The 13,583-nt window shown below is 30.6% G+C and overlaps 1 protein-coding gene across 1 annotated transcript in view; it reads right to left on the minus strand.

The window, feature by feature from the left end:
* The window catches only part of m (miniature), a 109,376-nt gene extending 96,720 nt beyond the window's left edge, over window positions 1-12,656 (minus strand). The window contains exon 1 of the mRNA XM_065509169.1: window positions 12,560-12,656. The gene's annotated coding sequence lies outside the window, so the exon portion shown is untranslated. The remainder of the gene's footprint in view (window positions 1-12,559) is intronic.
* Between the last annotated feature and the right edge of the window lie 927 nt (window positions 12,657-13,583).

A 13,583-nucleotide genomic window follows, 5' to 3' on the forward strand; every position in this document is an offset into this window, starting at 1 on the left:
ATTGGGCCATCTAAAATGGGTTACTATTTCTTGATTCCGATAATGCGATTTGAGAATTGTTTCCCTAAATTTGAATTTTACAAAAAGGCCTTTTTTAGATGAACCTGGCATCAACATTTTTTTTAATTTAAAATATTTGATGTAAAGTTACCTTTTCGATAAGTATAAATTATTTTTTACACCTTCTTAAACATTTTTTAGATAGCTTAAAGAGAAGAAAAGTACTTTTTTCCCAAAAAACACTGAAAAATCGCCTTTTTATATTTTTTAAATTCAAACTTTGGACTCAGTCATAATTTTTAAACAATACTTTTTTTATTTGTTATTCCAGTAAAGAAAAAATGGAGAAACTCGGGAAATAAATGGACCCGATTTAAAAGAAAAGAATGTGTAAAAATTGTGAAAGTTTAATTTTCAAATGCGTATATGTCCTAAGCTATAAATATGTTGATAACTACGACGAGGTTTTTTGGTAGTGTTCGATGATGAGATTCTATGTAATTTTTTTTAAATCGGAAAACTAACGAAGAAATTGGATCGTTTAAAAATTCAAAATACCCGAGGTGTCCTACTTTGGGGACACCTGGTCGCTCTCCTAATGGGCCCATGAGTACCCTATCATTTAGAAGAGTACATATCTTATTCTCACTTAGTTATTCATGTCGATTTTTATACCAACAAAGCGTCACATGGGGGAAGTTTTGCTTTGACGCTGAAGTGCCGCTGAAGCACAGCGATTGCTCACCAAAGCTTATGGTGAATATATTCTATGGTTTCAAAGTGCGAGAGATGGTTTGTGCGGCTTCGAAGTTGTGATTTTGACATGGAAGACAAAGATCACCCAGCCAAATAGTTTGAAGACCAATAATTGGAGGCAATACTCCATGAAGATTGTTGTCAAACTCAACAAGAGTTTGCAAAATCAAAGTAATTTATCCAGCAGGATTTATCCAAAAGCAGGGAAATTGGCTACCATACGAACCATTACTTGCAATGAAAAATGGATACATTACGAAACCCCGAAGCGTAAGAGATCGCATGTGTATCCCGGCCAACCAACCGAATCGATTTAAGGGATGACGTGATCTCAATCTACACTGATGGTTCAAAGACAGAAAGATGCACGGGCTCGGGAATCTTCTCAGATGAGCTGGACCTTTTGATGTCTATTCGATTACCCGGTTTTCCAGGCAGAGATTTATGCCATCGATACAGCCGCGAGAAGAATCCGGGAACTCAATTTCGAAAATTCGACCATACATATCTACTTGGACAGCCTTACATCAATCAAGGCTCTTAACTCCAATGTGATCAGATCGAAATGTCTTCTCAATTGTAGCAAATCACTGGCACAACTGACACAACATCACGTCGAGTTGATTTGGGTTCCAGGACATGAGTGCATCCGGGGAAATGAAGTATCTGATGAGTGCGCAACCAACGGTTAGTCCCTGGACGTATCTCTAGCGCAAAGGGATATTCACACTCCCCTGGTGACAGTATCGAAATTGATAGATAAATGGGCTTTGAGCGAGACGGAACTCAGGTGGTCAAATATCATCACTTGTAGAATATCCAGAATGCTCTGGCCCAATCTGACAGAGGATAGAACTAGGACTCTTTTGTCTCTTAGCAGGAATTCGATTAGGCTTCTTACGGGTATAATTACTGGGCACTGTATGATTGGACATATGTCGGAACGTATGGGCTACCCACGTTATAGCTATTGTAGAAGTTGTTTAGATGAAGAGGAGGAGGAATAGGTACAGCACCTTCTATGTGAATGCCCAGCCTTACAAGACTACACCATGATCTGGACTGTCTCAGAGATGTGTTACTAGTAAATATGATCAGATTTATTAGAAGTACCGGTTGGTTCCCACGGGGACCACAGGAATCACATGGTCAACGAAATTAGGGAGGGAAACTATTCTCACTTTATGTACGAAATTTCAGCATAAGGGTATAGTATTTCTAAGGGTACCACAATGGACCACACGGCCTCCGAGTGAACTCGCTAAATTTCGAGCAACCCACGTAACCTAACCTAACCGAATCGATACCAAAGACGAATATCCATGGCAGTAAGGTAATGCTCTGTATTTTTTGTGAACAAAAGTTATTAGCTACTGTAATCTGACCAGACCATCTCAGGGAACCTGTACTGAACGCAACTAAGCGAGCATTGGCAAAAAACGCTCAGAATATGCGGCCAGACATAAAACCGAAATATTCCATCATGACAACGCTTGGCCACATGTTGCAATAAATGTTATAAAGTATTTAGAAAGTTCTACCTCATCCGCTTTTAGTCAAGACCGTGTTTCGATCGATGCAGAACGCTCTCTCTGGGATACGCTTCACCTCAGAACAGAGTATACGATATTAGCTTGATTAGTTCTTGGTCTCAAAAGATGAGCAGTTCTTTTGGCTCGGAATCCATATGTTACCAGAAAGATGGGAAAAGGTCATAGCTTACAATGGACAACCTATGTAAATCAGACGGGGGTCTAGGTGAAATAATCAACCGATTTCAAGCAATTTCAAAAGACCCATAAACCAAACCTTCTTCAAAATTGCGAACAGACATTTGTGAGCAAGATTACTGAATAACCAGCCAACCAGACGGCTCTGAGTTCATTAAAATTATTTTCTAAACATATACATACTTTACGATAATTAACTTCAATAGCTAAGCATCAATACATCCATAAAGCTAAAAAATGTTAAACCTTTTAACCACAAACTAAGAAATTTCATTTCGAAACAACAACTTACCAAGGGAAATGAAAACCAAAGTAAAGAGTTTTTTTTTTAATTTGACTTTGTCGCTAAGATACCTAAAAATTAAAACAAGAAAAAAAGCAAAATATTTTAATTGTGAAAAAAAGTGGTTAAAGAAAAGTTGTGGCATAAACTACAGCAGCAGCAGCAGCGGCACGAGAAACAAGTGAAAAAATGCAACAACACTAACCCACCACCAACAGCACACAGCACCACTTAAAATATTTTGACAACAACATTATTCATATGTAAACGAGTGTGTTTGCATGTTAAGGTATTCTTCACACACATGTCCGTCCCTCCGTCCGTCCATAACTCTGCATAAGAGCGTGTGGTATCTGGAGAAAATCTCAACATATTTTTCTCATACACTTTTCCGTTTTTAACTGTGGCTGCGAGCGAGTGTTGCTGATCGTAAGTATTTGTGAGTTATTTCGTTTAAGCAGGTGTGTTGTTAAAAAATAAAAATTCATACATAAAATATTAAAACAAAAATACACACACAGATACTCTTACTCACTCACTTATTTATCTGTATGGTGAAATATTTTCAGTTTTTTTTTTAATTCTTTTAATGTTTACATTGTTAACGGCTTATTTTGGTGTTACCCAAAAAAAAACAGAAAAATAAAACTCTAGAACCAACTGAAATATTTCTCGTTTTTATTATTTGCTTTTAGAACGCCGTTACGCAAGTTTTGTTAGACAAGAATTTCAAGATAAAAGCAGAATCTTGAAAATTAGAAAGCATGACATTTACTCCATAAATGATGATTCCAATTGAAGGGGTTCTAATTTGATAAAGAAAACATTAAAATTTTCGTTAATTAAATTTAATAAAGAGTTTAAATATTTATTTAACTGGGTACGGGTTATCAAGAAATTAACACGCTTTGGTGAAAATTTCTTTATTTTTTCTATTTAACTTCATGTGGAGTTGACTGAGCAACATTTGAATTCAAAATGTTTTGGTTAACAATATGTAAATGTATGTAAATAAGAAATTAAATTTTAGATTTCATTCATTCATTCATTCATTCATTTTGAAGAGCGTGTAATGTTTTAAATATATAAGATTTATACTGTGATTACTTAGTATTTGGTTTTTAAATAAGATGATTTGCAATTTGCATAACACATTGTTTAACATAAACGTCATTGAAAATGCAGCAGGTGTCAATCTTGACAGTACGAAATTTGCTCATATACAATTTGTTTTGGTTATATTCCAGTTAGTCATAAAATTCAAATTTAATTTTTATATATATGAGGGATTTCATGTTAAATAAACAAACTTTTTAAATCGATGTCTTCTAATCGGAATGAAAATTGCACCATGTTAGTCCGATTTTATAATAATTCAGACACAATTTTTCAACAGGATCAGTCAAGAAATTTCTGAGTTTCATATGTTGGCCAAACATATTATTTTGATATACTTACATACAGTGGTGGCCAGGAATTTAAGACAAAAACTGTTTGCTAAATTCCATGTAATTGTCAATTATTTTTTCAAATATTTCCACAAATATGTATGCATGAGGACGGTTTTAACACACAAGTGTGTTTTATTCGACTGTGTCAATTCATACATATTCACCATGAACACATAAAATTTTTCTACAACTTGACCAAAAAAATTTTTTTTTTAATAAACATATTTTCTCACATTTAATTCATTATAATATAATTATTATAAAATATTCGGACCAAATTTCGTATTTTTAGTTTCATTAGTTTCGGTCATATCATGTTATTAACAGCGGATGTTCGCTGAGGTGGGTCAACGTATTTCCATATATCTTTGTCCATATATGTTTTACCGATTTTTCCAAACATTTTTCAGAAACTAGAAACATTAATAATAAATTTCATACCCTTAGAGGTCCTTTTATTTTGGCTCTATCGCACTTAAAATTCAGTTGATGAAAAAAATTCAAGTATTTGTCTTAAATTGGTGGCCACCACTGTATATCTCAATCGCATCCCACTCAGCGACAAAAATGTTCTTAAAGGAAAAGACCTAAGCTTTCTTTTGAGAAAAAAATAAAAAGGGTCCATTTTCAAAAAAAAAGTCAACAAAGTTTTTTGATTTTGCAAAAAAAAAAAAGGCCAAAATTTGATGTTTTGAATTATAAAACCTTTATTTTGATAGATATCCAACTCGCATCCAAAGCGGCCAAAAACCCCTTAAAGGAAAATATCTAAGCTTTCCTTTGAGAAAGTAAAAGGCCCATTTAAAAAAAAGTCAAAAAAGTTTTTGATTTTGGAAAAAAAAATCAAAAATTTTATATTTTTTTAAAACAAAATTTAGCTAAGGACAATACTTAATAAGTTACATGGATGAGAAAAAATACCTGTTTGGCCGAAATATAAAATCTTGACCTCCTCTAACTCTGAGAGTTCTTGACCGATCTTGTTGAAAAACTGTGTCTGAATTAGTGCAAATTTCATCCCGATCGGAATACATCGATTTCAAATGTTGGTTCACTTGACATGAAATCAACCATAAGTATATGAATATTTTATGATGAGTTCCCACTAAGATACTGAAATTTATTGGCTGTATTACTTAAAAGTGCGGGATTTTTTTTAAAATTTTTAGTTTTATTTTGAAACATTTGTACAACATAAATGTATTCAAAGTATTGTCCATTGTAAGCTATGACCTTTTCCCATCTTTCTGGTAACATATGGATTCCGAGACAAAAGAACTGCTCATCTTTTTAAGCCATGAACGAATCAAGCAAATTTCGGATACTCTACTCCAGAGTGAAGCGTATCCCAGAGAAACGGTTTTGTATCGATCGAAACAAATAGTAGTCGGTTGGGGCATGGTATGACGGGTGAGGCGAAATTTCCCAACTACTTCATTCTAAATACTTTTTAACAGGTATTGCAAGATGTGGTCCAGTGTTGTCATGATGGAATATTACGCTTTCATAACTGACGGCATATTCTGGGCATTTTTGACGAATAAGTTGCGTTCGGTACAGGCTTCCATGAGATGGTCTAGTCAAATTTCAGCAGCTCATAATAAATATGAACCTTTTGGTAAACCAAATAAAGAGCATTACCTTAGCGCCATGGCTATTTGGATTTGGTGTCGATTCGGCTGGTTTCCCATAGGATCTCTTAAAAATTATTAATTTTATAGGTTTTCAAGGTCTTTCAGCTTCAATTCGTATGGTACCCAATTTCCCTGCTTTTGGATGAATCCTGCTCGCAAACATTTTGAAATTGCTGCTTGAGTAGCACCCACTGATTTTGCAAGCTCTTGTTGAGTTTGCCAACAATTTTCATGGAGTAATGTTTCCAATTCTTGGTCTTGAAACTTTTTTTGCGCACACACCATCTCTCGCACGTTGAAACGATGAAACACATTCACCGTAAGCTTTTGTGAGCAATCGGTAAGCCTCAGCGACAATTTTGTTTATAAATTAAAGAAGTAAAGAAAACTTTCCCACATATGACGTTTTGTTGGTACAAAATTCGACATATTCGAAGAAAATTTTCAATATCTAAGGCCGGGTAATTTATACAAAATTATAAACATAGTTAAGGCATAATCAATGTTCAAATATATTTTTTTCATACAAAAAAAAAGTTTAACTATGTTTAAAATATTGATAAGTTACCCAGCCTAAGTGAGAATAAATTACAGATATATACTCATAAAAATTACATATAAGGTATTAAAAACAAAAACCATGTTGAAAAGATACGAAATCTATTAGTACCTTTTAGAATTTCTATATTCATGATCTGGAAAACATGAAACTATACATAAATGATTGTGAATCCACAACCGGAGAGTATTTCATAAACCAACCTTAAGTATACAGAAAAATTAAAGTTTCGATATTCTTGAAAAGAAAACATTGCGTATTTCTAATTTTTGTATATAAATTATAGTTTTTATCTTTGTATAAAATACTTTGCTTTGTGATTGGAATAGTTGGGAGAAATCTTTTTACACTTTCGATTATTATATTTTATAAATTTTGTTAGACGTTTCTCCGATGTTATTAAAATACATTTAAAAAAGTTGACACAGCCTTTAATCCATTTATATATAGCATTTCAATCGGCTCACTAGTTATAATAACAAATTGAAGCAAAAAATATATTTTTTACGTGAAAACAGCAAATTTTCATAAAGTTTTACTTTTTTGTTTGATATACATAAAATTGAGTAGTTAATGTTCTTCTTTCATTGATTGAATTTTGAAAACATTTTCCCCATTCTTTGTACAAATTTTCCTGTATATATTGCGATTTAATCGTCTCAGGAGTTTCGTAGTTAAAATAACAAATTGAAGCAAAAAAATATATATTTAATGCGAAAATAACAATTTTTTTGTTATAAAAAAATCATAAAAAATCGCAAAGCCATATGTAATAGAAACAAAATGAGATATGAATCATAAAAACCGATGGATTTTTTTCGAATTTATTCACAATTATGTGAATTCGCTCATTTTCAGCAAATTGTATGTGGCGGTTTAGTTAGTTTTACATAAAATTTGCAGGAAATAACTATACATGAAATATTTTATTACCTTTCCCGAATAATTTATTGATTTATAATTAATTGAACACAATGCAGAATTTATGAACTGAAACCTTTGCATATAAGCTTCACTTTCACTATATTTTCAAAAACTACAATAGAACTTAAACGTTAATCTCTTTAAATTTAAGCATAAATCATAAAGAATATTTATTTTTCTACATTTCTAATTTACAGTTTCATTAATTGTTATTTAAAATACCTGTTTTTTGTTAGAGCCACAGTTTCTTTTCATTAGTCTTTTTACATGTTTAAACAATATTTAAATGCATTAAACCAAAATTTCATTGATCACATTTAAATGAAAGAAAAAGTTTGTTTCCTATGTCTAAAGATTTCAATAAATGCAACAACAACAATATAATTGCTTTTGTATTCTTTACCAAAGTTCGTTTGTTAAGTCTTAGGTTTTGTGAACAAATGAGAGCGAAAACAAAAACAACTTTCATTGATCTCAATTTTATAGACTATGTTTGTTTCTTAAGTCTTACGTTTTATTGGAGCAATAAAAAAAGATACAAGTTTATGTCTTAAAAGTATTTTCTTATTCAAAGCAATTATTTCTATACAACCAACAGCTTTTTAGTTTGAATTAGAAAAACTAGAAAAATGTTTATGGAAACAATAAAATAAATTGATAACATTTATAAATTTGTTTATTTATGAGCACAAATATATAACAAAAATATAGTATTTGAGAAAGATGAATACTGGCATAGAAAATGCGCATTGGGTTGGATTAAATACAAAGTCATCTTGATGAAAAGAGTTTTTCAATTTTAAATTGAAAGGTTTTTAAGCCAATATAAATTGTCATCTAGCATTAATAACTTAAGTACTGTTATGGATTCCCTATCATTAGTTTTAAGTCATTAAGTTTAAGTTATAGTTTCAATTTATTTTAAAATGTAAGCTTAATAACGCAAACAATAAAGTAAACATCATAGGGTACAACTAGAGGCGCAACTAATAGTAATCTGAGAGCATAACTCCCAAATTTTATAGATGACACAACAACAAAAATGTTTTCAAAAATCAATCAATCGAAAGAAGAACATTAACTACTCAATTTTATGTATATCAAACAAAAAACCAAAATTTTGTGAAAATGAGCGAATTCACTTAATTGTGAATATATTCGAAAAGATTGACTCCAATTACATATGGATTTGCGATAAAGTAATAAACTTGAACAATTTCTGACGTTTTCGATTTTTCATGCTTCAATTTGTTATTATAACTCCTAAACTACTAAGCCGATTAAAATGCAATATATAAACAGATTAAAAGTTATGTAAATTTAAATTTTCCTAAGTTTATTTTAATAATATCGGCCGAACCCTTTTTAAATACTCTGATTCTTTTGTGCGCAAAACCAATGCTAATGCTGGGTCGGTGCCTTATAAAATTCAGCAAGTTCCAGATCGTAATGCGTTGAAGAACTAAAAAGCATACGAAACGGCATTTACCTTTCTTAATACAGCACAGAGTGCCTTCATATTTCTGGCTCGATTTTGCATCATGTCACTATGAAGAAAATCCATTGAGTGGTATTCAAGCAAATTAACTCAACTGACCAGAACTTCGGCCTGTGGAATGGTTTTGGGATCTTGTAAAAAAAGAATTAAAGAACACAGGAAAGGTATCCAAGGAGTCCACCTCGTCCAAAATAGCAAAGGAAACAACAATATAAAATCTTTAATGGGAGGGTTTCCGGAAAAAGTGGATAAATTTATAAATACCGAGTAATATTTTAATGTTTAATGAATTTGTATAATATTTGAATAAATTTACGTATTTTTGAGAATATTAATTTTGAACGGTTTAAGTTTTATTTAACTTAATACAATTAATGTCTTTCGGCACAGATTTTGAGGCATTGCCGGTCACAATTCTCCCGTAGAACAAGTGATGCTGCAAAAATCAAAAAATTCATGAATAAACCTATTTTACAGTAAATTGTCCAATGAATTCAAATATGCTACTCTTATTACAATTCTTGGTTCAGAAGATATAGCTCTTCAAATTGACTGATTTTTAGTTATCAAAGAAAGAGAAATTTTTTAGGTAATTTGGTCTGATACAATATATCGAAAACTATATAACGGATCGTCATTATTTTTGATTATGTTGATAGACAGATTTATTTATTAGGAAAAAAAATTTCTTTTTATTTGTCCAGGTAAATCGATATTTACCAACTATCCATTTTTTCAATATTTCTCAAATTTGAAGGAAAATAAACAAAAATATCAATTTCTATATTCTCTATATTTCGAAAATATGTTCTTTGATTATTCCTTTACCTAATGTAAAAATTTCCAGTCCTTGCCCCATTTTTTTCTAGAGGTAAAATTTTGAAAAAATATATGGTTCCAAAAATGACATATGGCCATGAAAAACCAACTAATCTTTAATCTTTAAAAAGAAATATAAAAGACCAAAAAATATTTTAATAAAATTGATTTTTCCACAAATTTCAACTTTGCTAACCCATAAGTAGGCACATTAAAGGGGTAGAACCATTTACACTCATTTAATAGGATGATCAATTACACTGCGGAACAGAGATTTTGGTGCCCGAGATTTGAACTACGTTTTGTACATGTTGATGAACCCTCAATACTATGTTATACTTGTTTTTTACCAGTCAGCTCGCGTTTTCGAAATATCGCGGTTTTTATATTTTCATTGAATACCCTATTTTTTTGTATTTTTCTTCAAAATTTTGGATAATGCAGCTAAGAATGTGAAATTTTTTTAGCCTGAGACTGGTCTACGTAAACATATGCTTCTTTTGAGTATAATGATTCTAATGCATGTTTTGGCATATTTGTCTGATCTTTCAGGAATGTTGAAATTCGACTATTTTAGCTTTATCCTTAATAAAATTGTGCATTATGAAAATTTTAAATAAAAATGTACCACTGCACATTCAAAGCATTATTGCGAACATAGTTTTTAATTAATATGAAAAATTAGTTAAAAATTTTAAGAAATATTTAGATAATATCCCGAAATTTTACATCCTAAAAAACTATTTTTTTTTATAAATAAATTTTTAGGTAGTCATTAGTCCTATTTCTTAATACACATTTAAATCTAACTACAGCAATATTAATACATCATTTGACGTTTTTAAAATATTGCGAATTTTATATTTACATCATTTACAGCGTTTTTGGTGAGAATGTCTTAACATTTGTATTAAAAACACTAGTATTTTATAGAAAAAAATAAATGTTTACAAACATATAGATTTATTTCTACATTATATATCCAGGAATTGTCTATGTTGCGAATTTGAATACCAAAGTAAGCTAAATATAATTGGAGAACAGTGTATTTAATTGATTTTCGCTGATCTTTTAACATATATTCGTCACAAATGTAACAAAACATATTAGGATCTTTAACACAGCATCTCATCTTACTAGCCATAATGAAATAATATAACAAGAGAAATTATATTTATCAAAAAAACTGGTGTAAAACATTCAAGTTACGAACATTTATATAATTTTTTTAATATGAAATACATATAAAAAATATTGTAAAACTTTGAGTTATTTGCCAAATAGTTAGTATATTTTCAGCGAATTTTCAATATTTTTATATAAACTAGTTTATTGATATGTTTTTATTGTATATAGTGAAAAAATTTTGAACCCTTTTACATTAGGTCAAACTTATAAGGATGAAACTGAAAAAAGTTAATTTTCAACATCCTTGCGATATCACCAATATATCCTGAAACTTAGATAAACAAAATTGATAAATTTTGTGTAGAATACCAGTACAAAAATGCGTTTTTAATTTTAGTTTCCAAAAAAATTAAAACCGCGATATCTTAAAAACAAGAGCTCCTCAAAAAAAAACTAAATATAGTTTTGACTATGTAATGTCCCATACATGTTTTATCAAAAACATTTTCCGCGGCACCAAACCAAAATGTCAATTTTGTTCCTCTGTGTTATCTATCATATGCCTTTTAAATTTTTTGATTATCTCATTTGCTTCAAAAGTTATGATTTTTCCAACGGAAAAACTCAAATGGCTCCGCTTTGCGTGGTTGGAAAAGTCTTTTAAATGCCTTTGATTTGATATCCATATTGCACACGTCTTAGTAATCGAGATATAGGTCGAAAATCGTTTACTTATTGTGGGCCGATTTTCCCAATTTTTGATATCAACCGAACTAGAACTATACCCTATATATTGATGTATCAATCATGTTTTTAAGGTATTTGGGAGCATCGGAAAGTTGATTTTAACATATAGATGAACATGGTTATATCGACTTCATTATCTATGTTATATACTTTTGGCATTCAGTGGGGATTTGAAACCGTTATGATCCAACTGTACAGAATTTGATAGAGTGTTTAATTTTTAAAAATTGTATATGAATTATATTGAAATTTATGTTGATATCATTATATATAAATTATTTATTGGGTTATATGGACCGATCATCACAAAAGTTGGTAGAAAGACTATGTTTATATCAAACTTGTTTATGTTCAATTTTATCACGATTTTAATTATTATAAGACAACTATGAATGTTCAACACATTTTCTGAGGGGGAACTGTTTTGGGGATTAGGGACAAATGTTGACCAATTTTCAGAATTTTTTACAGTATAATTTCAGAGTACATACTTTGAACTAACAAACAGTATTTCGGAGGGACATTTGTCTTAGAATCTTATGAGGACGCAGAATATTTTGATGTCTTACAGACGGAATGTCAAAACCAATCTATCCCCCGTATTTTTTGTCTCAGTCAGCCTTAAAAAAATCAATTGAAATGATATCGAAATTATCCACAAATCCAACATATAATTTATTTAATTTTACTCAATATTCATATGAAAATCTTGTTAAATTTAAATTTCCATTCAAACTTGAACTTGACTATCAACCAAGCAAATCCAAGCCAATTCAAAAACAATTTCAAATTGTTAACACAGTTACATGTTAAACGAATTTCAACCAATTTAAATCAAAAAAGAAGTTAAAAAAGAGCAAAAACTATAAATGTGTATAAATGAATTTAAAATGTACATAAATATATTCCAATTATTCCATTAACAATGTTGTTAATTCATGTTTATTTTACATTACTATTATATTATTTTTTATTTGTTATATTTTGTTGGTTTCTTTTAAATAAAAAAAAATTCTTTTGATTTTCGCACCTTATTAACACAATTTTCAATCTCCCAGTTGAGTTGAGTAGCGTTGCGTTGAGTTGAGTGGGGCTGGAACTGGAGCTGATACTGCAATTTCGTTTTTGTTTTTACTTCTTCACTTCTTTAACGAGCGGAGGGATCTTTTAATGTTAAATTGTAACGTTTAAATTATATATTTTTTCTTTACGTTTATTTTTTTTGTTTGGTGTAATTCTTTTTTTTATTTCTTTTGAATGATACCGCGAATTTATTTCAATAAAACACAGAAATTGTGTATGAAAAAGGAAATTGAAGAGCCAAAACAATTTACACACTCACAATTTATTTCTTTTACACGATATGAAACACTTTTTATTCTTAAATTTTTTTTGTACAACCTTTTTTTATTGTGATGTTTTTTGTGGCTGGTTTTGTGTAGTTGGGCAATTTGAGCACAAATTCGTTTTTCTTTTGATTTTATTTTATTTTCAACACAATTTTTTTTAAAGTGCCTGTCGGTCAGAATCAGAACAGATTCAAAAACTCACACACACACAAACCAAAAAAATTTAAACGTAACGAAACAAAAGACCAACAAAAAAAGAAGAACTGAACGGTACAAAAAAGCACTTGTTTTTCACTTCATAAATTGTAACAGGGCGAAAAAATCAACAACCAACAGAACATGAAACACACTTTGATCTTGGCTACGTATTATTCGTACAAATAAAAGAACAACAAAAATATAAAAAAAAAATATTTATATTTCTACAGACAGTAAACAAGAAACAGAACGAACCAAAAAAAGAAAAAGATAAAACGTTAAATTGTTTATTTTGTGGATCTTAGCCAACCGCGCAGACGTGTTAACTGAACGAACGACGAAGACAAAATACGCGTATGAAAACGCGATACTTTCTTTGGCCTCGTATTTGTCTAACTGTTGGTCATACTGCTATGCATCTGCCGCCTGATTCTTTCTTGTTGCTGCTGCTGGCAGTTGTGGTGCTGCTAGATTACTTCAAGTGATGCCAATGTCAGCTTTTAATTT

This window comes from Calliphora vicina, chromosome 4 (assembly GCF_958450345.1).
Source record: "Calliphora vicina chromosome 4, idCalVici1.1, whole genome shotgun sequence".
Classification (NCBI taxonomy): Eukaryota; Metazoa; Arthropoda; class Insecta; order Diptera; family Calliphoridae; genus Calliphora; species Calliphora vicina.